Genomic DNA, 25772 nt, shown 5'->3' with positions numbered 1-25772 from the left:
TTCCAAAACAGTCCTGAGTTTTTGTGTGTGTTTGGCTTACAAAGGAAGACTGACCCTGGTTTTGCTGTGTCCATGGCGAAGGTGGTCTTTGTGGGTTCCACTTCGCAGGTTGATTACACGCTGAAGAAAGTTACTTCCCAAAGCCTGATTTTAGCTTTCCTACAGCTGGTCCGTCCAGGTCAGTGACCACATGTTTGTTTGATTGTTTGTGGACTCTGAGAGTGTTACAACAGCTCTCTCCCAGGGCCTGCTCTCTGCTCCTGATAAGGCTGTTAACACAAATTACTGTCCTCATATATCAGCTGTTTAAGTACTTTCTCTTTCTCAAGAAGAAACAGAAAGCTGTGAATAACGTTGAAGTAGTCGAAGCATGAAAAAGAAATTTAGGTAGGTACACCAGGCCACCAGCCTATCACAGGGCTCACACATATAAACACTCAAACCTACATTCAATTAAAAGAGGCCAGTTGACCTGATGAACATGTTTTTGGGCTGTTGGAAGAAGCTGGACACACAGAGATAGATGGATACAAAGGGAGAACATGCAAACTCCATACAGTGAGGCTGTTTTCCAGCTAGTTTGATTGAACCAGAAACCTTCTCTTATACTAACTACTGGATCATTGTGCAGCCTCTAGAGGAGTTTTTTTTAGTTATTTAAATTTGTTTTATCTATTTTTTATTACAATTTTATCCATCAAAGCACTTTGCAAACATTTGTTTTGTAAGATTACCATATAAATAAATTATTTTTATTTAGTTAGTTATGTATTAATGATAATAATTATGATAATAATAATAATAATAATAATAATAATAATAATAATAATAATAATAATAATAATAATAATAATAAGTAATGATAATTATAATTATTTTATTATTAGAAAAATAATCTGAGTAATAAAAATTCTGAGTAAAAAACATTAATAATAATAATTATAATTATAATTATCATTATAATAATGATAATAATAATAATAATAATAATAATAATAATAATAATAATAATAATAATGTTTTTTACTCAGAAAACACTTAACAAAACAAAACATAAAACACAGCAACAAAGTCATTAAACTTTCCGACCAATGGATTAAACAGTTCAGGGTTACTTAAAACACAAAGCTTGAGGATCATTTTTTACAACAATAGAGACACGTAATCCAAGTTACAATGCTCACAAGAAAGAAACCAAGGGGCCGTTTACATGACAATGGATTTAGGGTGAATTGCAAAAGGTTTGTTGCGTTTTAGCCTTGTGATTACACGGAAACAGTGTTTCATCCGGCCTAAAACGCAAACTTTTGAAAACAGCCTCCAGAGTGGGATTTTTCTGACACCGTTGCCGTGTAAACAGTAAGTCGGCGTTTCAGTAGAAACGCTGACATCACACTACGCTCCGTGTAAGCACATACAACAGTCCAACATTACGGCTGTTACGACCGTTGCGAACTACCGTGTTGTGCTGCCCAATCTGCTGAATCTGCTGACTGTCTTCATACAAAATGAGCATCTGTTGCTCCACTTCTGCTCTTAGTATTCCCCAATACACCAGATGATTGGCCCAATTCTACTTCAGTTGAAATCTCCCAAAAGCGGCTTCTGGACAAGACAGTTATAGCCCCAACTAGAGGCCTGGCATGCTTACTACAGCGTTTTCAGTCCCTCGGCATTTCCGTGTAAACGCAGTTTTTTTTCACTGTGTTTCAGCATTTTCAGAGGAAACGTTGTCGTGGAAACAGGGCCCAAGAGAACTGCATCTAACCCCAGTTTCACTGTTTCTCCAGGTGAGCTTTTCCTGGAATAACTAAAGGTGGGACTTAAATTAGAGACTTTACAATCATAATTAATCACATTTCAATTATATTGATTTGTCAATATTTGACACAAGAAGCAACATTCTGACTTCAAAATGATTTTGGTGGACTGAATCAATGAGTAAACATTCAAAGCTAAAAGAACAAACCATATCTACTTCCAATCTTTTTAAAATGTAAGGCACACTTTAGGAAACATTACTACAATTTGAGTAGATGTTGGCAAGTGTCTAAAAGACTTTTTGACAGCTTTAAACCTGTAAAACAGAATTCTTTAAGTCCTTAAGTTTTTCTGTCATCCTAAACTTCTTGTTTAATGAATCAAAGAACTTTCATTTTTATGGTTGTTGACGGGTACGTTGGGATGTGTCAACCTAACAAAGCAAACTCCAGAGCCTCTGTGGTTTAATTCAGAACTCGACAGACTTCAGCCGTGAATCTGTCGTGATGTTGAAATCTTTTGAGTTAACGTCTGACTTACAGTTATGAAAACATCAGAATGAGCATGTTCCACGGTGAAAGGAAGCACTATGGGGCCTATGGCTCGCCGTGAAACCTTTATGGCTGCTGCTCTGCAGTTAAACGTTTGTTAACACTCCATCCACCCTTTTCCTAATCATCAGTCATTAGTCAAGTGCAACAGGCTCGTCTCATTAAGCGGCGCAGGCTGACAGGTAGAGAGGACCTTTCATTCTCTGCACGTTTATTACTGCCTTCTTTAATGAGCACTTAGGCCCATCACCTCCACTCGGTGATTTATAGCGTTTCAGCGGAGATCAGAGGCCCGGGCCTGGTGCACGCCTGTGAAGCCGGCAGCCTTTCCTGACACCCCGGGCTGGCCCGGGCAGCAGGGGGACGCAGCTGGGCCCAACATGGCTGGAGGTGTGAACTCCCCGGGCTTAATGAGCTGAAGGGAGAGACCGGATTACAGAAGGGGTCAGAGGTGACGGGACCTGGACCCAACATCCATGAGCCAGATTAAAACAGAGGAGATTACCTCCATTAATGTGCAATCTCAAAACCTCCAAAAACTCAGGGACACTTTGAAACACACACATCTGAGCAGTAATGTGTATCAGATGGAGTTTCTGTTGCTGGGACTGTTAACGGATTCTTCACCCTAAAAGGAAAACTCATTCATTACCCGCTGACCTCCGAGTCCAAAAAGCATAAACAGCTTTCCAAAATCATTTCTCTAAACAAACAAGCAGCACAATCAATGTTGTGTGCAGAGGAATGATTGCACTGTGGGTCCAGAAGAGCAGCATTTATCTCATTATCTCCTGGCCTGACAGCTCTCTGATTACAAACAGACCGTACAGTAGCGGGAGAGTCTCTCATTAGAGTAAATATATGTGTGTAACCACAGCGTAATCAGAAAGCAGGGTTGGTGCAGTTATTAAAAGTTCATATTGTGCAGAGCAGGCTGCGGAGAAACTGAATACACAAGTTTGTTTTCATGTTTTCATTGGATGGATTTGTTGCAGTCAAATCTCCGTCTTTTGTGGATTAATCTTGGTTTTCTCTCTCATGTGCTGTGTGTGTTTCCTGTTTCATTTTGTGTTCACCTCCCGTCTTTGTGTTTTGATAAGATTTATCAGTGTCACCTGAGTCTTGTAGTCGTTGTGTTTCTTTCTGTCGAGGTCAGTTTGTCCTGCTGGCAGCAAACAGACAAAGAGGAGGACCCGACTACAGATAAACTAAAAATATTTATAAAACAAAAATCCCAAAACACTTTCAGAGCCGCAGGGGAAGAGATCCAAACATGACAAAGCAGTGAAGAGACACAAAATAGACAGAGGTCAAATTAACACAGGTGAAACTAATTATTGCAATCAATCAGGAAGGAAACACAAGGGCGGGGAGTAAAACTAAAACAGAGCTACAAAATAAAACAGGAAACACACACATGAGGAATATCTTCACAAGACATGGAAATCAAAAACTGATCAGAACATAAAGAGCAATCTTTAAGGGACAATTTGGATATTTGGGTTAAGTATCTGAAGAAATAATGCTGTAGTAAGCATGCCAGGCCTGTAGTTGGCGCTATAACTGTATTGTCCACAAGCCACTTTTGGTAGATCTCCACTGAAGTAGTAGTTGTTGAAAGACAGTCAGCAGATTCAGCAGATTGAGCAGCACAAGCACAACATGATAGTCCGCGACAAGTGTAACAATGGTACTGATGGACTCTTAGATGTGGTTGCGCGAAGTGGAGTGTGATGTCAGCGTTTCCACTGAAAACGCTGACTTGCTGTTTAATTCCTGTTTCGGCAACAGTGGTGGCGGCGTTTCAGAAAAATCCCACACTGAAGGCTGTTTTCAAAAGTTTGTGATTGCTTTAAAAGTTTTAGGCCACGTCCATACGCTGGGTATTTGGGAAACCGCACACATTGCTTTATGTTTGGGCCTGTTGTCCACACGAAACAGTAGTTTGACGTCACTGAAAACGATGTTATCTGAAAACTCTGGCCAAAGTGAAGACTTTGGAAAACTCCAGTTTCATGGTTCATGGTAGACGCCGAGAAACAGAGTTTTTGGTTCTTAAACTTCACAGCTGAATAACGGGGGCTCATTCTGATTGGATGACATGGAGAAACACTGCCAAATATGGGTTTAGCATGCTTTAAGCTGTACTCACTGGCAGGTTTTTCTGGCATTCATTTTTCTGACCGTGTACACGGTCTAAGTTGCCACCTTGTTTCTTGTTAATGTGGTTTTTATTTGACCTTTCTCTGTTGTTCCTTCAGTGTAGCTAGGATTTTTTTTGTTCTTTATTTTATGAACCATTATTCTTACCTAAACTGAAATCTTATCAAGTGCGTTTGTCTTATTTTGAGCAAAAATGTTTTATTATACTTGATATGAGCCACATTCAACTGGTCAGTCCAGAAAAATGTCTTGTTTTAAGTTATTTAAATATCAAAATGAGGTCTCAATTGCTTGTAACAAGTAGAAAAAATATGCAAATGGAACAAGAAAATTTTCTTGAAACTAGAATAATGTCTTAATATAAGTAACTTTTCTCTTGTTCCACTGGCAGATTTTCAAACTTGTAAAAGCAATTCAGACCTCATTTTTATCTTAAAATAACTTAAAACATGACATTTTTCTGGACTGGTCAGGGGAATGTGGCTCATATTAAGTCAATAAAGACATTACGACAAAAACACTTGATAAGATTTCAGTTTTTTTGCAGTGTGGAGTCAAAAGATGGGGTCGATATGGAAGAGAGACTAAGTGTGACACAGCCCCATTCTGCCTTTAATTCTGATCTTGAAACAGTTTCACTATTTTCAATTTGCCTGTTCATAATCCATGATTTAAAATAAGATTATCAGCACCAGAAGTGGTGATTTCTATTTCTAAATGAGATTTCTCTGTGTCTGGTTGAGTCTGATTTTCCTGGGAGAACATGAATCCATTTACAGCACGTAGACCAAAAAGTCCCTTTGGTGACACTTCACCGATCAACAAAGTTTAGTAAGGAGAAGCAAGTTCTGTCCTTTTGTCCTAACTTAACAGATAATCTGCTCAACTTCTGGATGCTAAACCACAAACTGAGTTTATAAAGTTTGATTGTTGTCCTGTTTCAGATAAAGTGGAAAAAGTTCTCTCTGAAACAAACAAACATTTAGGCAAGAATCCCATCTGTGAGACAAGGATCGATAAAGATACAGACTGTGATGTGTCACATGACGATCGTTTTGACACTGATTAGTCTGATCGTAAACCGAACGCTCACAGTCATGTTAACCTCGCTCCTCAGCTGTACTGACTCTACCCATGAGCACCTGGGGTGAGACTGGTTATAATCAAAGCAGTCAGGAGGCTGGAATAAGGTACTACTTATTTTATCATCAAACACGCCTCAGCTGGAGCTCCACTGATCCCCACAAACCTCAATCATTAAAGCATCAGAGAGGTGAGAGTGAGTTCCCTGCTGTGCCATTAATCCAGACCGCTGGTTTCACCTGCTCCGTCTCTAATTCAGGCGATTTGTTTCTGCTGCTCATTTAACGAGAAATTTCACACACACACTAATATTTCATTGGACCGCCTTTAACTTCGATTAAGGCATGCATTCACTGTGGCATTGTTTGGATAAGCTTCTGCAATGTCACAAGATTAATTTCCATCCTATGTTGCGTTCATTTTTCACCAAGATCTTCATTGATGATGGTAGAGTCTGACCACTGTGCAAAGCCTTCTCCAGCACATCCCAAAGATTCTCACTGGGGTTAAGATCTGGACTCTGTGGGGGCCAATCCATGTGTGAAAATGATGTCTCATGCTCCCTGAACCAGGACCTGGTCATTCAGTATATTCAGGAAGTCAGCTGACCTCCTCTTTGAACACAGACTGTTGCTGAACCTAGACCTGACCAACTGAAGTAACCCCAGATCATAGCACTGCCCCCACAGGCTTGGACAGTAGGCGCTAGGCATGATGGGTGATCACTTCATCTGCCTCTCTTCTTACCCTGATGGCCCATCACTCTGGAACAGGGTCAATCTGGAATCATCAGACCACATGACTTTCTTACATTAATCAAAAGTCCAATCTTTGTGCTCCCTAGCAGACTGAAGCCTTGTTTTCCGGTTAGCCTCGCTGATTAGTGGTTTTCTTAAGGTGACACACCTGTTCAGTCCCAATCCATTGAGTTCCCTTTGCATTGTGTGTGTGGAAATGCTCTAAAGGCTGTGTTATGCGTCAGAAGCCAACGTGACGTGCAGAAATCAGATGCACAAGATCCCCGCTTGGAGTCTGTTGGTGTCCGTCTAAACTGCAGGGGGCGGTGTATCATAAACGTACGTCTACCAGAGTACAAAACAAAAGTCAAAGAAGTTTGGCTTTGTTTACAACGTGACATTTACCATTCTGTTACCACGGTGATCTCTATTTGAAGAGTCATACAGAAGCCTGTATTTCTGCACTTAGATCACTAGGAGATCCCCTTCTTCCGCCATCTTGACCACGCGTTTCCGTCAGGCAGGTTAGAAATTTTCCAGTATGCACGGCACGGAAGTTTTCTACGTGAAAGGGACCGCACAAGGGGTAAAAATGACATCATTTGTCCACATGGGTCAAGCATAAATCATCCTTTACTTTCACTATCAAACAAAACCCGGAGTTCTACTGTTGTTTTTATTTAACTTGTTTTCACCAAACCTTTAAGTGATCGCTGATCACGATCATTCAGGATTTTTTTCCACATTTCTCCCTGGAAGATGAGGGGTCACCACTATCCTTCCAGTTTTTAATAATGCGTTGGATGGTTCTTAACCCAGTTTCAGTAGTTTCTGCAATCTCCTTAGATGTTTTCTCCATAGACTGTAAAAAAAATGGACGCCATCTTGCTCGGCTTGAAGTGAGGTCACCAGAAAAAAAACTGCTCCCCCTGGTGGCTGGCTGCAGTATAGGTCAAAAAATCCATCTCCCCAGTCAGTCCAGATGGGCTGTGGTCAAACTTTAAAAAAATAATACTTGTAGAAATGTTTCTCATGTCTGATTGTTGTGGTGATTTGAAGATACTATTTGGCTGTTTTGTATTCAAGTCCTCTTTTTTTCTGAAAAGTTTTGTTTTCATTAGTTATAAGAGGTTAAAAATTTGGTTTCACCTCACGTTTAACGATGATTGACAGCTGCCCTTCTTGTGTATTTTTTCGGGGACTGAAAAATATGTCAGGAGGTAGAGTCAAGAAGTGATTAGACTCTTGAAAGAAAAAAAATATTATTGGTTTGGTCACCTGGCTCCACTCAGATTCTCCCAGAATCCCTCACAGTCTCTACTGTACAGACTCTGGCTGCACAACTGCTTCAACGGCTGCGCCTGTGACGGGGGAATTTTGGCTTCACAACCGTACAATGGTAATTCATCATTGCACCAGTTGAGGTTAAATAACTTGTTGCCAGCTGAAAGATAAGTAATCAAGGTAAGTAATTATCCAACGGGAGGATTGAAATGTTTGTACAGACCTTTCATTTACTGTATTAAGCCCCAGTGCTCATAAATAAAGAAGAATTAAGACTTGGATCTTTGAAGTCAATCTCTGCTTGTGGGTTTGAGGAATATTGATTTGTTTAGGTTTGGATCTCAATCTCGTTTGTTTGGATTACAGAAAGATTTAGAGAAAATTAAATTTAACTTGTTTACAAAGTTAGTTTTTGGCCTCTTACATTCTGTAGGACATGAAATAAATGATGACGTTGTTTAAAATTTGCAGCATCAAAATCAATTACAGTGACGCTGCAGACAGTCGTGGTCTGCAGCTTCGGGAACCATATTCAATGCTTCATTTCAGTTGTAAGCCCAAACTTTTTTCATGCGTGGACTCGTCACATCTCGTTTCTCCGTTTCACTGCACTCCATTTCTCTCTGAGTATACACCTCTGCTCTGCGGCGACCTCAGTCCATCAGGGCAAAGAGGCAGAACGGGACAGGAAGTCCAGTGAGCTCACGCTGAGCTGGGACATTAACTGTGGGAGCACACAGGCCATGAAATATATGCCTCTTTAGAGAGGGCTTTATATTTGCCTTTAACAGGGCTGTAAACTGCCTTTCAGGGCCCTGATCAGGAGACCACAGGCACAGTGACACCGGCTTCATCGGCTCATACACACACAGCCTCACCTCTCAGTGTCCGTCAGCTCTGCAGGATGAATTAGGGAACAGGAAGGAGGGATGAAATTAACCCCGGAGTTGCGGGGACTTTTGTCCTGCAAGCCTAATTTGAAACAGGGGCCTTTTCAGACAGCTCTATCGGACTCCCACTTGTCTTTCCAGCTGTCCCCCGAGAGCTGCGATTTATGGTGCAGAGACAGGAGCGCGGCCTGCGGGATGGAGCGGATTGTTCACGGATCTAGCTTGTCTCTCCAGGCAGAGCTGGGTGAGATAGCATGACTTACAGGAGAGGAGAAAAAAAAAAGATTGTTATGAAGACATCAGTGTCTTCAGCTCACATCTGCCCAAGATTTCCCAGCAGCCCATCCTGTTCCGGGAGAGTTGCTCCTCTGGGGTGTGATTGAACCCCTCAAATCCCTGGTGTCTTGTCACTGATTAGATAGCCGTCACGGTAGCTGTGTGGTTACACAGACAAAACATTTATCCACGCTGTTAGATCTGAAAACAAACACGTGGACATGGGATACTGGAGGGAGGCGTAAACAGAACATCAGCACACACAAACACACACACGCTGTCTTTGTTTACTCTCGCTGCTGCAGCTCCATGGTGATTATCTGCTGATACTGTGCAGTGATTGCTAGCCTGGACCGCTTTGGGGGGCTGCAAGGTTTCCCATCTGAAAACCGGAAGACAGATACATGATATCTCTTTGGATGGTGTGTTTGACCAGTGCGATGCATGACTAAAGTGATACTTCTCCTCAATGAGGGCGCTGTCTGGGGGAAAAAAAAAAGATGAGGGCAGCAGACGCTCTATCACACCCTGACATCCTGTCCTCGGTTTGAAATCTCTCTGACAAACTCTAATCTCTGCAACCACCTCGAATCCTTGAAAACAAACAAGTGTGATGGGACGATGAAACGTCCTGCAGAGGATCACACCGGAGCACTTTAACCCGGCTGATACCACAGGGCTCTGTTTGTGGATTCTTTCAGCACCTGTGGGAATACCAATAACCTCCAGAGGCCACAAATAGATAAGTTTAAACATCCAAACATTCTGGGCATGCGCTCTTCTTGAGGTCGACAAACGTGCTGTGCAAAAGCTGCGTTCAGGAATGTCTGCTGACAGCTTCACGGCCTTGTCTAAAACCCAATGACGGATGGTGTCCTTCTTGTCAATGCCAGCTGGTAGATGTTTGTACATTTTCCTTTTGACATCTATATCCATTGGGTTGTGTGTGTGTGTGTGTGTGTGTGTGTGTGTGTGTGTGTGTGTGTGTGTGTGTCTGTGTGTCTGTGTGTGTGTGTGTGTAAACACTGTCCTTGTCCCTGACCTCAGATATCTGTTGCATTCCAAAAACCTGAGCACATCCACAGATTTGACACAAAGTTTGTCTCCTCTCCTTTCTTTTATTATTAACCCCTTGATGTAAGAATGTTTCATATTTAAGAGATTCAACCATAAAGGATCTAATATATTATTTTCTGCCTTACAGTTTGTTTTAGTTATATAAAAACAGGTCTCCTTTTCACAGAACAACCTTAAATGACAGGTTCACAAGTTTACCATTCATGTAGTAATACAGAAGCTTAAAATGTAAACACATTAAATGTGTATTTTCTGAAGTTACAGTCATTTGGCTCTGTAATTTAGCAATTAACATTTGCTTAGTGACAAGGACCATAACTCAACAATAAAACGTTACATTCAGGAAAATGATGTTCACTTGTTTTTGTGGATTTATCTTGTTTTATTGTGTCAAGAGTTTGAATGTCCTCGCTCTTGGTTTGCTGCTACAAAACTGACAGGGAGGGCACAAGTGTGGAAGAGACTAATAATATGTATTTGGAAAATTCCAACACTTAAAAAAAACAAAAGACAAACAAACAAACAAACACTTGAAACACTCGGAAAACAAACAAACAAAAACATGAGAAAATAAACCCCTAGAATTTCCAAGTATGCATCGGGCCAACCTACTGTTCCCACTAAGCACAGCACTATACTAGTATGCACAGTGTTTGTCGTATGCATAATATGTGTAGTAGCCTAAGCGTTAGAATGGGTAGCAGCTGTTAGAAGTATAGAATGCATAGTATTGGTAGTATTTCTTGTATGTGTAGTATGCAAAGTAGTACAGTATGTGTAGTATGCATGGTAAGTGTAGTAAGCATAGTAAGCATACTGCGCATAGTTGTATGTGAAGTATGTATCCTATAGTTAGTATGGTTAGTATTTATAATAGGCCTAGTAAGCCTAATGAGCATAGTATGTGAAGTATGTATCACATGATTAGTATGTGTACTTTGTTGAGTAAGCATAGTATTTGTAGTAAGCATTACAATGGGTAGTATGGGTAATATGTGTAGTAAGCATAATAGTCCATGTGTCATATGAAGTGGTATAGTGGTATACATAGAATGTGTGGTAAGCATAGGATGCACAGAAATATAGTATGCATATTTAATTTAGTACGCAATTTATGCGTCGTATGTATATTAGGTGTAGAAGCACCGTATTTGTAGTATGTGCAGTAGTCTGGTAAGCATTGTATGCATAGTACGCATAATAATAGGCACATTATACAGTACGTTGTACATTTTGTTAGCGCAGTATGTGAGATAAGCATAGTATGCCTAGTGTAGAATGGGTAGTATGGGTAATATGTGTAGTGAGCATAGAAGTCTATGTTTCATATACATAGTATACATACTATGCGTAGTATGCATAGAAGTATAGTGTGCATATTAAACAATTAATGTGTAGTATGGGGAGTAATCTAGTAAGAGTAGTATGCATGGTATGCGTACTTAATGTAGTATGTTTAGTATACATAGCTTGTGTTGCATGTTTTGTGAGCGCAGTATGGGTAGTAAGAGTAGTATTCGTACTAAGCTTAGTATGTTAAGTAAGCATACTATGCCTAGTTAGGGCAGTAAGCAAATTAACAAACAGCCAGAGACTGTATACACAGGTTTGGACAACAAGACATGGGTGAAACTAGTGAGTGGAATCAAACCAGAAGGACAGGGGAAAACTAAACTAGACACAGGGGGAGTAAGAACTACAAAATAAACCCGGAAAAAAGAAAACAACACAACACGTGGATCACAAAGAAGGAAACAAACTCTGGACAAAGAGACAGAAGATAAATCTACCAAATACAGGTACAAACAAGAGGAAAAGGGCAACACATGATACCCTCAAGACAAAGCACTTTGAATGATTACTGACAAGTGAAAGTATTTTCTGACAAAATAAAAAAAAAGTCAACCTTATCTTAAAGAACAACAACAGAATTATTTAATTTCAATGATAAAAAATACAAAATATTACAAATATTAATTTTGGATTTCTTTGATTTGCAGTAAAATCATCTCCACCTTCACACTGTATCAGTGTCAAAATGCCCTCATAGTTTTCCAACGCTATATTTCTCCAACTCGCAGTAGGAACAATGTCTCACCCAGATCATCAAGTGACCCGAGTCTGTAAAGAAGAGGAGCACCACATGCGCAGCCTGCACAACAATACAACAAAGCCAGCTCAGTGAAAACTCTGCAGAGAAGTTAGTTGGCAGAGGAAAAACATGCTGAATGTGGAATTCAGCCTCTGTGAGTGTGTGTGGAGGTTATATGACCAGACGGGGTGCGAGTGAAAGAGAGTGTGGTGACCTGTAACAGCTCCATGACTCCAGTCTGGGGCTTTTAAATACACAAGCCGGGGTCCTGGGTTGAACCCGCAGCAGCCTCACTTCAGTATAGACAAGGCAGCCCCAATGGGAAACTGATTGTTTATTTAACTACTGTTTTATGGAATACCTAGTGACAGGAAGTCCTTAAAACAGCAGCAGTTACTATTTATATAGTCCCTTTTCGGAGTAAACACACTCCCTGGCCCCTCCTCCCTCCCAGCAGACACCCTGCCGCTGAGGAATGCACCCATTCACAAGCTGGTGGCCATCTTGGAAGCTTGCCTCTCACTTCCTGTTTCCATGGATACACTCCAGTGCTACGGGAGATGATAAGCACTGGCAGTCCCGGGTCCTAATCCTCTTCATCTAGCTCATTTTCTACATCACTTCATGCCATTCAGAACGAGCTGCAAAAGCCAGTTAGCTGCAACAAGCGGCACATTTTTACGCACATAATCCCCGGATTTACAGACACAGATACAAAAGAGGAAAATATGCAAATTCAGTTGTTTTATTTCAGCTTCAGCAGCTGGAAAACATTCAGTCCAAAGCTGCTCTGATTTGAATGCAGACCATGACTCTCAGGACTCGGGTTAAGGCTCTGCATGAGTCTGGTATACACATGTTTGTGTGCAGTGAGGGGGCAGCTGTATTCTGATCTGCTCCTCCAGCGCTGCGTCATAAATCACAAGGTCACCATGAGCCTGTGGGACCAGAGGAAACATCAGTGTTAAACAGGAATGATATTTCACGTCAGCCTCTTCCTGCTCCCCTACTCCCATGATACCCACTACAACCTCCTCCCCCATGCTTTATCATGACAGCTTCACGTCAGGGCCAGCTCGCTTGTTGGGGATGAGACCGGAACAACACGTCCGGACGATTTAGGGATCCATTTGAAAACGGAACTGGGTGGAAGTGATATAGAGCAGGAGCTCGGGGTAGCAGATAAGTTTTCATGGCGTTATGAAGACTGTATGGAAAACGGAAAGTTTATGGACGTCCTGAACATTGCTCAGGAACAACTTGGGGAACAGCTACTTTGTCTTTTTGCATCTGCTTTAAATAACAAAAACAGAGAAAAGTTTTTCTACATCCCTCACTCTATGACCAAAAATGGGCAGGAGGGAAAAACTTTTTTTTTAATAACTAAAACTTAGCAACACCGGGTATGTAAAAGTGAAAAAGCATCTCCATTGTTTCTGTAGCCCCCTACTGGTCAAACACAGACACTACGAGGTGATTTGGTTTTCCTCCCGTGGTGACGTAACAACAAGAGCGATCTGCATAGGAATGCATGCAAAACAACTTCCATTACAAGAGCTTCCTTTGGTGTTTTTGTGGTTTTTCTTTTATGCCACTGAGTCAGAAAGTCAGAGGTAAGATGCAGACACGCCAACTGTGCTGTTGTTGGTTGCAAAAAGTGACACAAGGGTCTGTATTCTTTCCTAGCCTTGGAAGTCAAATGAAACAAAAATAGTTTTTATTCATAAACAACATGCAAACTGCAATTTTGAATTTGCACATTTGTGCTGACTATTTTACTTTAAGCTGTTTCAACAAAGGCCAACCACGTTACGCTACACACAAAAAGAAAAGATAGTAGGAATAACACCAAAATCTGATTTGATTTGATTCTTTGATCAAAAATGTAAAAAAAAAAAAGGGAAAAACTTAATAAACAAAAACTGTTTTTATGCTATTCACCCTTTTTTCATACCAAATGCATAAAAATTAGTCACAGTCTTGGCCTTTGCTTTAACTCAGCTTCTGGATGATTCCACTCTGAGGGGCCTTTTGAACGCCAAAGTATTATTGCATTTAAGCCACACTTTTACACGGAAACTGCATTTTAGCTGACTTAAAATGCAAAGTCATTTTTGGTCCGACACAGCCCCTTAACAGGACTGCTATTGTTCCAAACAGTTGCACTGTCATGGATTCTCCTGGAGACCCCTCCTATTTTTTTCTTGGTGTTTTTCCGCCTCTGCAATTCAGTCATCTTAGCCAACATTCAGACACCAAATCAATGCAGCACTTTTATTTTTTCGTTAACCATCCTGAAATACTCTTTGCCTCTTTTTAACATGCTGTATTTTCATTCATTTGACTTTATTCTACTTCATTCATTTAGTAATACCTCTGTAGATATACCTTGCTCTAGTCAATGTATACCTATTTTTGAGCTCTTGAAAACTTGGGCTTAACAGCAGCAGCCTTAAAACCTCAGTTTAGACAGTTTTATGCCCCGTGTAGTTCTCACAGAGACAGGATATGACACAGGAGAAGCCTAAAGACAGTCCGAGGATGCACAGGGTCCCTGCACATTCAGGAGGGACGCTCGGGATCTCTCTACATGGTGAAGTCCAGGGAGACGTGTGAATAAGTGAGATGTTACAGACTGATGAAATTCCCAGAGAGGCCTCGATGGATAATGTGATCCCACCACAGTGATGCAGAAACCAGATGGAGAGAGGTGCCTTCGAATTTCTCATTCTGCCTTCCTTTTACACTTACATGAACACACACACACAGGCCTCAGATAGACACACACACACTCACTGCACACACCTGTCCAAGCAGAAGATATACAGTCCTCCAAGGGGAAATCCATTTACTCTGAGTTGTAAAATATTGTGATTTTTCTCACTCTCGTATATATTTCTTAGCGTGGACAGAGTTTTCCTTGTCTTATAAAAACTTATAAAAATAAGAAAATAAATGTCCTTCTTTAAAAAAAAGTCCCTTTCCATGCATGAGCACATTACAAAAACAAAGTGCCTGATTCAGACACTTGAACCCAGACTTTTCCCCTTAACATCTTCGTTCAGCCAATTTCTTTCCCGTCTGACGCCGAACAATCAAGCTCTGGTATTCTGTGAATCCACAAACCCTCAGTGGCTCACACAGAGGGATGGTCCTGCTGTTATCTGAAGTGCCTTTTAATAGCACTGAGAGTCAGGCGTCCCTCAGGCCCCTGCTGACAGAGTCAACACAACCCGGAGCTGCTTTGCAGGTCATAAACACTTTGTTGACAGTGGTCAGAGGCGTATTATCCTCAGAGCAAAGGACGGCAAGCCAAAGGTACCAACTCCAAACAATCCCAGGCTGCAAATCTGGAAAACAAAGCCCTGGTTAGCCAATGTCCTGCTTTCTCTGTGCATGCACACTGCAAAAAACTGACATCTTATCAAGTGTTTTTGTATTGTTTTCAGTAGAAAATGTCTTTTTAGACTTAATATGAGCCACATTCACCTGACCAGTCAAGAAAAATGTCCTGTTTCAAGTTATTTAAAGAGAAAAATGAGGTCTGAGTTGCTTGTAACAAGTAAAAAAACGCCTATGGAACAATAGAAAAGTTACCTCCGCCAAGGAGGTTCTGTTTTTGGGAGAGTTTTTTTGTTTGTCTGTGAACAATTTGACTCAAAAAGTAACAGATCTTGATGAAATTTTCAGGAAATCTTCAAAATGGGATAAAGAAGAAGTGATTACATTTTGGATGTGATCCGGATCACTGTCTGGATCCAGGACTTTTTTTAAGGATTCTTTATCATTGTGAGATAGGGCCGTTTTCACCATATGTATAAAAAGCCTCGTTTCCAAAGCAGTTCAGATGAGTTTGTCTAAGCATGGCACGTAATTTACCGAGACAGGCCCCCAAACAACCGAGGTGAGCTGTCCCACTTTCTGTCACCTGCCTGCCAGACCAAACCGATCCGATTGTTGATTTGTCGAAAGAATCGTCGCTTTCCGTGTGACAGCGGCACACAGTCTTCTCTGAAACAAAGCTTGATTGCACTTTGTATCAAAGAGCAACAAGCCAATCACAAAGAGGGCGAAATGCTGCATGTCTTCCATCGTTGCTCTTGGTTTCCTGTGTTGCATTTTTCTTCTTCTTTGGATTTATTAGCGGGGTACGCTGTGTCACACTGCTATGGCGTCACTGTTTTATGTTACTGATGTGGCGGTCAGCATCCGGCTTATACACCGCCTACCACGAGGGGGCACGGTTGGCTGTGGGAATGCAAATAAACCAAGCTTAACCGAGCCAACTGGTTCCAAACCGTACTGATCTGAACTGGACTGCTTGGTGGAAACAGGGCTTAGCTCTACGATAAAGGGTTGGATTGTTTCGCAAAAAAATACAAGACAAGGTCACCATAAATTCTGACAGATGTAAAAGTAGGATCCAGATCCTGGAAATATTCTGGATACTAAGATCCTGAATATGAAATATGTACTGGGTCATCATCATTTTCAACACTGCCAGTTAACAAATTATCATACAAACCTGCAGCTAACACCAAATTGTAGCAGACAGTCTGCTGAAAGGAAGTATAACATTAAAGTAGGACTTAAGTGTTGCGTGACTATTACACTATGCTTGGTGAAGGTCTGAGTGCTTTAATTTTTGTCTTTAAATAACAATAAACAAGACATTTTTTTTGGATTGGTCAGGTGAATGTTGCTCATATCAAGTGTAATAAGACAATTTTTGCTTAAAATAAGACAAAAACACTTCATAAGATTTCAGTTTTTGCAGTGTAAACACAATCAGGGTGTAACATGAGGAAAGTTTAATGATAGTAAAGTGTAACTTCTGGTTGTTGGTCTGAGCTCGAATAATCCTCTGTTGGCTAAGCATGTTGTCATGTATCGATGTTGTGATGTACAGAAACAAGCGGCATTGGTCCGATGTGGGCCAGAGGTCACCGCTGCTTTGTGTTTTTCCTGCCTCCGCTCTCGATAAGTGCCTCGCTGAAGCTGCTGCGGCTCAACAGTGCAGCGCTGGCAGCTCCGCGCAGATAAGTGAGTGTGGACCCCAGGGGGCCAGAGACAGCCCAGCCCTCAGTGGATGAGAAGTGTCTGTGCTGTCAGCTTTGGTTCCCAGCGTGGCCTCTCCTCCTCGGCCGCTCCTCCAGCCCCCACCCGGCCCCCCCGGCCCCTGGCCCTTTGTGTGTGGACCCTGCTCCCTGTGGACTCGCCGCTCTCTGGCCTTTCACATGCGACTGTGTCCAATCACCCCGTTCACCCCCCTCTGAACCCGGAGCCTCTGTCTCCATCTCCAACCAGCTCCTGACCCTGAGACACAAATGGCCATCACCGAGATGAAAAAAAATCATCTTTTCTGTCACAGATAATGGATAACGCTGGCAACTACGTGATTTATTTTCACTTTTTTGAACTGAAATAACAAATAATCTGAGATAAGTTTTGAGTTTCCAGGCTGTGAGAAACCTTGTTTGGGCAGTATCCTGCTCCACTATCAGGCCTGCAGTCCTAGAATCATTAATAAAGGCTTACTCCATGAAAATAATCCATCAAATCTGTGGTGTAACTGTTTTCTGAGACTGTACATAACATAAAAAGCAAAACCAAACAGCTGTAACTAGAAACACTGAAAGGACGGCTGATGTCAGGAGGAGGAGGTTGCACAGCTTTTGATGAAGTCCTTCTGTTAGGTGATGTTCCAGTAAGAAGAAATGCACATTGGTGTTTATAATTTAGCCGATATCAATACCAATACAGATGCCGATATTTTTTCTGTGCACATAATTGCAGAGATAATCAGCTGTCTTCTGTATTGGAAGTAGCATATTGTACTATGGTGCATACTTTTATCATATTTGTTAAGTAATATTAATTTCTTGTGCAAAGTAGGAAAAATATATACTTGAAACTAGGGCTGCACTGATATGAAAATTCTGGCCGATACCGATATAAATATTGTTGTTATGACAGATAAACGATATTTACCAATATTTACCAATATTTACCGATATTTACCGATATTGATTTTGGTATAAAACAATCTGAGATGATGTGTCGAGGTAGTTCAGAGAGAAAGAGCGGCGCAATCGTGAGTAAAAGACGACCATGGAAAGGATCAAAAGATGGCGCGCCCATGATGAATGTGATCAAAAAAGTATGTTTCATCTGTTTTTTGGATCAAAAACAGGAAATGGGACACAAAAGATGAGAGTCCACTCTTCTTGATAAGTTTTGGTGTTTACATTGTCATAGAAAACAATATTATTTGGGTCTTGAAAGATTGTTCAAGATGCTCTGAAAATGCCAGCAGCTTATAAGTAAATATTGGCCGATACTGATATTGATACCGGCACATGGTGCATCCCTACTTGAAACTGTAGATTTATTTATGACAATTGCTTTCAAACAAAAAATTAAAAAAGATAAATCCTACTTGAAAGCTTGATGATGCTCTCTCTTCCTGAGAAAATCATAATAATACCCACAACCAGGTCAAATTTGGCCAATTTCATAATTGACGGTTAGTAAACATAACCTCTGTTCACAGGAAACATATGAGAAGGGCAACTGTACAGCAAATAAATCCAAACTGAATCAAATGTTTACTTTGGTAAATGGTAAATGTGCTGAAAGTAACAGACTGCTGCTTAAAGTCAAGTTTAACATTAAACAAAAGCCAAATATGGGACTACTCAATCTGAACTGTGCAAACAAAATCATAAAAAGTGAAAAAAAAAATATCTGCAGCTTTAGCCCATTATATGGTTGGATTTGGTGTGTTGGTCAATATCTGATATTTTATATTAAGGCAATATCAGCCGATACAATAATGTGCAGAAAATATTGAGCGTCCCTATTCATAAGAGTACTCAAAGTACTTAAAGTAATTAAAGCTGCAAGCAGCGATAAGCAGGCCCTCACTTGTGTACCCGTCAAACTTCCCTTTGGGAATTCACCATGGTCGTAAGAGACTTTTTTGTAGGTGTGGGCATGATAATTATTGCCAAAAATTTCAGGCCTCTAGCTCAAAGTAACCCGAGGGGCTTCAGTTTTTAGCCACCGGGGGCGCTATGGAGCATACATTTTTGTGCAAAGACTGGATTCATAAATGTTTCGCCATTGTTAGGTGCGTTTGTGTTTATCTTAAAGTGATACTTCAGGATGGAACAAGTTGGGTCCTATCACAAGGTTTAGGGCAGAAATTACCCCTACAGCAGTGTTTTTGTGCAGCAGAAGCCCAGAGCGCTCGCACCAAACACCCCCTCCCTGCTCCTCTGCCGGTTTCCTCTGCACTCAGACGGGGACATATTTTACTTGACCAAAAACACAAATAAACGGACTCACACCGAAAAAATCTGATATCGGTCTGCATTCACGCTTTATTAAGAGAATTTTCAGCGCGTTACTCTCACACAAAAACACCGCTAAATAAGGCTCTAGTTCTCATCCTGTGACTACCTGCGTTTGTTAATATCTGGACTGATACACTAAGCGGCGAGCGCCTCGTAGCCAGCTGTGGCAGCGGAGGTAGCGCCGTTTTACGACACAATGAGAACTAGAGCCTTATTTAGCGGTGTTTCTGTGTGAGAGTAACGTGCTGAAAATTCCCTAAATAAAGCGTGAATGCAGACCCATATCAGATTTTTTCGGTGGGAGTCCGTTTATTTGTGTTTTTGGTCAAGTAAAAAATGGCCCCGTCTGAGTGCAGAGGAAACCGGCAGAGGAGCAGGGAGGGGGTGTTTGGTGCGTGAGCCCTGGGCTTCTGCTGCACAAAATCACTGCTGTAGGGGTAATTTCTGACCTAAACCTTGTGATAGGACCCAACTTGTTCCATCCTGGAGTATCACTTTAAGTGAGAGGCACGAAATTTTGGGGTTAAAGGCGCAAAAAGTACAATACTAATCACTAAGGGGAAAAAGGCTCAGGCGCTAATTCAAATATTTCTATTAAATGAGACTTGACGGAGAGAATGAGCTCTTCGCGATGAAAGGAATACTAGAGGAAACAGTCATCATCTCTGTCTCCAGCGCTGAGGCATCCGTCCTTCATCAGCCTCGTCCTCACCACCTCCTCCATGTTGTTTTCCCTCTCCTCCCATGTCAGAGGTTCACTGGTTTGTTAGTTTTGGCCCTGGCTGCCTGAAGGCCGGCTCTGAGTCCGCTCGGCCTCGGGAGGATTGGATCACACCTTCCATCGCAGTCAGCTGTCAGATGCCGAGCTGCACCTGCTGTCTGGAGCAGGGTGGGCCTTCTGCCGCCACCACCGCCCAGCTTCAGCTAGAGCACATAATTACTGCCTCAGAGATGATGAGGCTGTTTACTCACAGCCATACGCACAACAGATGACTGTACGCTGCCTCGGCCCCTCCTCTCTGTGATGATGAGGAAGTCGCTGCAGCCAACCAACACGCGGCCTGTCCAAGCAACAGGTCTGATGCCAGGAGTGACCCATGGTTATTAGCTGTTCAAACACCCCCTCCCACATAACTTTATTCTGTTCAATGGAGCCAGTGAGAGCAGGTTTCATCCACAAGGCTCAGGGAGGAGAAATGTTACTGCTAGTCTTGCAGAGAAGCACTTAAAAAAAAAAAATCTTATCATAGTTTTCACAGAGTAGCAGAAAAAAAATGAAGTAAAAGCGAATTTAAAACCCAATTTATACCTTTAAACTTCTTAAACCTGACACATGTTTTATATAAAAAAGAGTTTTTTGGATGTGAAGTAGTTTTTGTGTGTGTGGTCTATTTATTCTAGACTAGAAATAAAACCTCATTTAATTTTTTTTTTAAAAATCCAATCCATTCATTTCATCATAATTATTTCATACTTTGTATTCCCTGATGCACTTTCTCTTTTTAAGTTGTTCACCCTGATTACCAAATAAGAGAGTGTTTGATTTATTTGTTGGTAATTAAAGTTAATTACAGGCTTTTAAAAAGCAAACGGAAAGAAAACGAGCACTTTGTTTATTTGTGGCTTAATAAACACTCTTTAAATTCCTCTCTGTGAAGGAAAAGTGTCATCAAATGTGTCTTAAAGTGAAGGAGTACTCAGGTGTGTTTACCTGTACTTGAGATGCCTCTGAGGTGAGCATGCGCAGATGAAGAAGTAGGAAGTTTTTCTTCTCTCGTTAGATTGTAAAACTTGTTAATGCACAGTCTATAAGGGTAACACCCCCCTTCTCCTCCTCCTCCTCCTCCTCCCCTCTTTCTCCCTCCTCTCCCTCCCCTCTCCAGGAGCCGTATTGAGCTGTGGGGCTGGGACATTCCTGGTTTGACGACCAGCTTCGCCGCTGCCATGATTTGCTGAGCAATTCGACACTGGCTTCAAAGATGCGTGTGTTGAGGAGGCAGCGTTCAGAGACGGAGGAGTTACAATAACGGGTTACACACACACACACACACTGAGAGAGAGAGTGTGTGTGAGCACACCGAGCCGGGACGTAACGCTTTCAAACAAACACGCGGACTGAAAACTTCCGAGGAGAAAACTCTCCGGCACCTCCACTCGAGCTCAGACCAGGGGGAGTTGTCGCACCTTGGAGCCGAAGCCTGCGCTGCTTGCTCGGGTCTGAAATCTCAGTTTCTCCCCCTTCACCTCCGGCTGTGTTCATGTTCCTCCTGTCGTCTTGCACTTTGAGCCCGGGTCTAATGGAGGGCCCCGTACGGATTTGCCTGCAGAAGAATGCGTTTTGCTGGTGATTCACCCGACGGCTCGCAGCTTTTGCCCTCCTGTGAGAGAGGTAAGGAGGGACGGAGGGGAGGCAGAGGGGAGCCCCGGCCCGGCTGGCTGGCTGGCTGGCTTCGCTGGCTGGGAGCGGGGCTGGGGAGGCTTCGGTTAGAGAACCAGGCCAGTTGTGGGGATATCAAAAGAAAAATGACGTACAAATCCGTGGAAATGTTTTTGTTACCGGGTTTTGTGAACAAAAAGAGTTTCTTTAACTTTAGCTAGCAGAGGAGCTCTGCGCTCCGGCTGTGTGCAGGCTGCTGTACGGGGGCGCCCGTGCACTGAGATGAACAGAGAGAGTCTAAATCCATGAATTAACTTTTTACACTACTAAAACTTCTCATGCATGCTCTATCTACAAATATATTCCTGTATAACTCCTCCTTATCATCACTTTTTACCTCCTCACTCTGTTTGTTTTTGCTTTTTAGTGGATTTCTAAAAAGCTGCAGAGTGAGCCCTCTTAGTTCAAACTTTGACTCATTCTTTGTTTGATCGTACTTATAAAATATGAGCTTACACAAAAAAAATCCACCCACAACAGAAAGCAATATTTGTTTTGTAATGGATCAAATTCTCCAAACAGCATTCAGATTATCATTGTTGTCATCCAACATTTATCTGTCATCTCTGCGCACTGTGCCACAGCTCAGCTCTGTTGTCTTCTCGCTGAATGAGACACAAATAAAGGGATAAATATTTGTTTAGTCAACATCTCTGGAAGGCAGAGACACTTCTCCTGAACTTCCCGGTTGCAAACAGTTGGCCTGCGGGCTCCTTTTTTTCTGCTTTGGAAGATGAAAGGACAGTTTTAGAAATGGCAAATATGGCCCTCCTTTGACACACTCATGTCGGAGTCATAAAAAGAGGAAAAATGAACTAAGGATGGTGAAACACAACTTTGTGCTGCAAGTTTTTATTATGGGGGCCAACTTTCTGCCACAGACACCACTGTGCAGAAACACGGTAGCCTAAACTAATATTTGAAAACGTGTGTTTTCGCCCCTCTCTTTCCAAAGACAGAGGGCCTTTATTGTTTTAGATAAACCCCCTGAGGGTGTCATAAATGTTGGTTTGGTAAATCCATGTGAGCTCTTAAATTTGGCAAGTGCACAAACACTGCAAAAGTGTCTGAAAGGTTGACTTTTACTGACAAGATGAACACATCTGTGTGAAATAAGAGAAGTAACTAGAAAACATGTTAGATTTGTCAATAAAAGTGTTCACTATCAGCTCAGGAGTGTGCAAGTGTGTGCCTGAGCTTATCTCCCTCAAGTCTTTCTGTGTTGTGATCTGCACCGCTGCACTTCAGGAACTTTGAGGATGACAACTCAAAACTTACTTTTCTTTGAGTCTGAGGCTTATGTGAACAAAAATCTTATTTTTTTTATGCTAATTTCCGTGAGTTTTATTTTGTTGCATGCTGCTGCAGTGTTTAAAGTTGGATGAAAATGTCAGAAATGTCAAGTTTTAACTTTATTGGAGCGCCATCTGAAAACCTGACAGGGTGAAAGCGGTGGTAATAACGCCGCCGCCGCTGCAGAGACAAGTCATTTCCTCTGTCTGCTCTTCACCCCTATCATCAGATCCCCTCAGAGACTTTTGTTACATAGGGGTAACCCTCACAAAACTGAACACTTTAAAGTTATCAAGAACAAAGTCCTGGATCCCTCTCCAATGCATGACATCCAGTCAGTGGGACACACATGGCTGCTCCCAGATAAAACACTTTCAAGTTCAAACAGTCGCTCGTGCATTGTTGTGTCGGTGGGGGACAAGAAGACACTTCCGATGCCTTTCAGATCCTTTCAGTGCTCTTTAATATCGGGTGAGCTTTTGACACGAGGGGAGAGAGATTTGCTCTTTGTGTCGTCGCGGGGACGCTGACGGCAGGGATCCTCCCTCAGGTACTGAGACTCAACCTGATCACAAATCAAAGTTGAACACTCATTTATTTGACTTAACTTCCTCTTTTAGATGCTTCATTCCCTCTTTGATTGTAAAACGCACTTTTTAAAAAAACACTTCACACAAAAAAATCCCAGCTCCATTAGCAGAAAGGACCTGTGGAGTATTTTTAGCCTGTTTACGTGTGGCTGCCCGTGTGATTGGATCAGACAACGACAGACCCTCAGAGTCATTCAGTTTCTTCTCACAGCCTCTTTTTGGGTCTCGTAAGGAAATTAATAAACCATTAGTGGCTGGCCTCTTATCAGACAGACCCGAACAAAGCACAGCTTTGCCATTAAGCGAGCAGGAATAATGTTTGAGCCATTAGTGTGCAGCAGGCTAATGATAAACACATGTTGCTGTAGGAGAACTATGTTAAGTGGGCAATTTGAATGTAAGCATGTGTAATGATACCAGCCCTGCTCTTATAATGGCTCCCTTGATTTCTCTGATGCTGTGTTATAATCACACAACCACGTTCGCTCCAGCTCTGAACAGTGATTGCTGAATGGTAGCAGCTGAGGGAACACTTGTGTGATGTGAAAGCCTGAACGTCAGGTGTTAAAACTGTGTCTGCCAACGAACAAGTGAGCTTCGAGTAGGGATGGGTACCTTTTTACTCCTGAAACGATACAGTACTGATACCTGGTACCTGGCAGTCGGTATCGGTACCAATTTGTGGTTCTTTTGTGTGTTAATGTGGTAATAAATATCAATTTGTTATAAAATCTCAAAGTTTTTCAATTTAACATATTTATTTCTCAGTTTATAACATTGCAATGCTGTGTTCATGTCCTGCATGGAAATTCGTCTACTCTTCCATTCCCTACCTAAACATGGCACCATTTGATTTTATGTGAATCAGGACCTATAAAAGTACCTAATTTGGTACCCATCCACAGCTTAAAGTTCATGCAAGTAACTTCTAGATGTGCAGATTAGCAAAAAGGTATAATACGTAAGTTTAGATTTGTGTCATTAATTGTAAAAATGCTCATTTTTTATGTGAGCATCATTGTTATTGAGAAAATCTGGTTTTGAATTGCTTGACAGAAAATTTTCATTGCAAAAATGGCATTTTAAATCACTATTTTTAACAGTTTTCTCAACAAACAAACCGAAATCTGTAAAAAAGAAAATCTAAAACAATTACAAATCATTGTCTTTTTAGCCTTATGTTTATGTTCTTGAAGAATTTAAAGGATTGGAGCTGCATTCAGCTGGGATAGGACTGTTTTGATGGCCTCAAAGTAAAAAGAAGTGAAATTAAAAAACTAAGTTTGATGTTAATGTATTTGTAATTTAGAAATCTTTTCTTTATTACTTCATAAAATTCACCTTTTGCAGATGAAATAGTAAAAAACAGAAAATAAATTTCAGCCGTCACCTTATTTGTCGCTACAATCACAATATTTTGACAGCTCAATGAAGTCTTAGTGCTTTCCTAAATCTCTGCGCACTAATCCATCTCAGCTTCTTAGTTTAACAAAGTAGAATTTAGTGACCGCCGTTCGGTGGATGTTTGACCCTCAGAGCATCTCTTCCTAAACTAAAACCCGTCTCGTTTCCAGCTCCTGACACACAGCACTCCTCTTTCTCCCATTGCTCAGGGATTGAGTCATACTGCAGCGTTTTTACTCTGCCCTTAACTCCTCGAGCTTCAGCTTCCATTCGTCAAGGACAGACCCGGAGCTCAGGCCTCATTAGATGGACAGAAGGGAGGTTTGGGCAGCATGCCAAAGAGCCCCCATGTTCAGGGAGCCCGGAGGGGGGTGCTGATTGACAACACCCAGCAGCCATGAGCAGGGGGTGGATGGGAAAGATGTGCAGGTCAGAGACAGAGTTTGAGCTCTTGTGACTGCTGGGTTGGTGAGAGCGCCCTGCAGCTGCAGCAGCGCCAACACAAAAAACTTTTACTTTCCAGCCTCGGCTCCCCTCCCTAGATTTATTCAAGGGGAGAGCTGTGAGTGAAACTGGATAAATTGAAGCCAAGCCGACGCAGCCATGAAGCCAGTAGCTGAAGGTGTCACTTGTGTTTACACGGAGCTGTCATTAGTAGCACTTCTTATCTGCTCTGAGCTCACACTGTCATTATTTTAACTACACAACCTCTGTGTTTCCCAGTGGGACCCCCTCCCTCCCCGTTTCTCCCATAACCCCCCCTCTGACAGATGATC

General features: G+C 41.8%; 1 protein-coding gene across 3 annotated transcripts in view; it reads left to right on the top strand.

The window, feature by feature from the left end:
- The window catches only part of cdon (cell adhesion associated, oncogene regulated), a 92004-nt gene that overhangs the window by 22541 nt on the left and 43691 nt on the right, over positions 1-25772 (top strand). For all 3 annotated transcript variants that reach the window (XM_074680124.1, XM_074680123.1, XM_074680122.1), the window contains exon 2: positions 21156-21661. The gene's annotated coding sequence lies outside the window, so the exon portion shown is untranslated. The remainder of the gene's footprint in view (positions 1-21155; positions 21662-25772) is intronic.

Source organism: Halichoeres trimaculatus, unplaced genomic scaffold (assembly GCF_033239565.1).
Source record: "Halichoeres trimaculatus isolate MK-OKI-2021-1 unplaced genomic scaffold, fHalTri1.1 fHalTri1_scaffold_9, whole genome shotgun sequence".
Taxonomy (NCBI): Eukaryota; Metazoa; Chordata; class Actinopteri; order Labriformes; family Labridae; genus Halichoeres; species Halichoeres trimaculatus.
The sequence above is the reverse complement of the archived record's forward strand: the minus strand, read 5'-3'. Positions and strand labels throughout refer to the sequence as shown.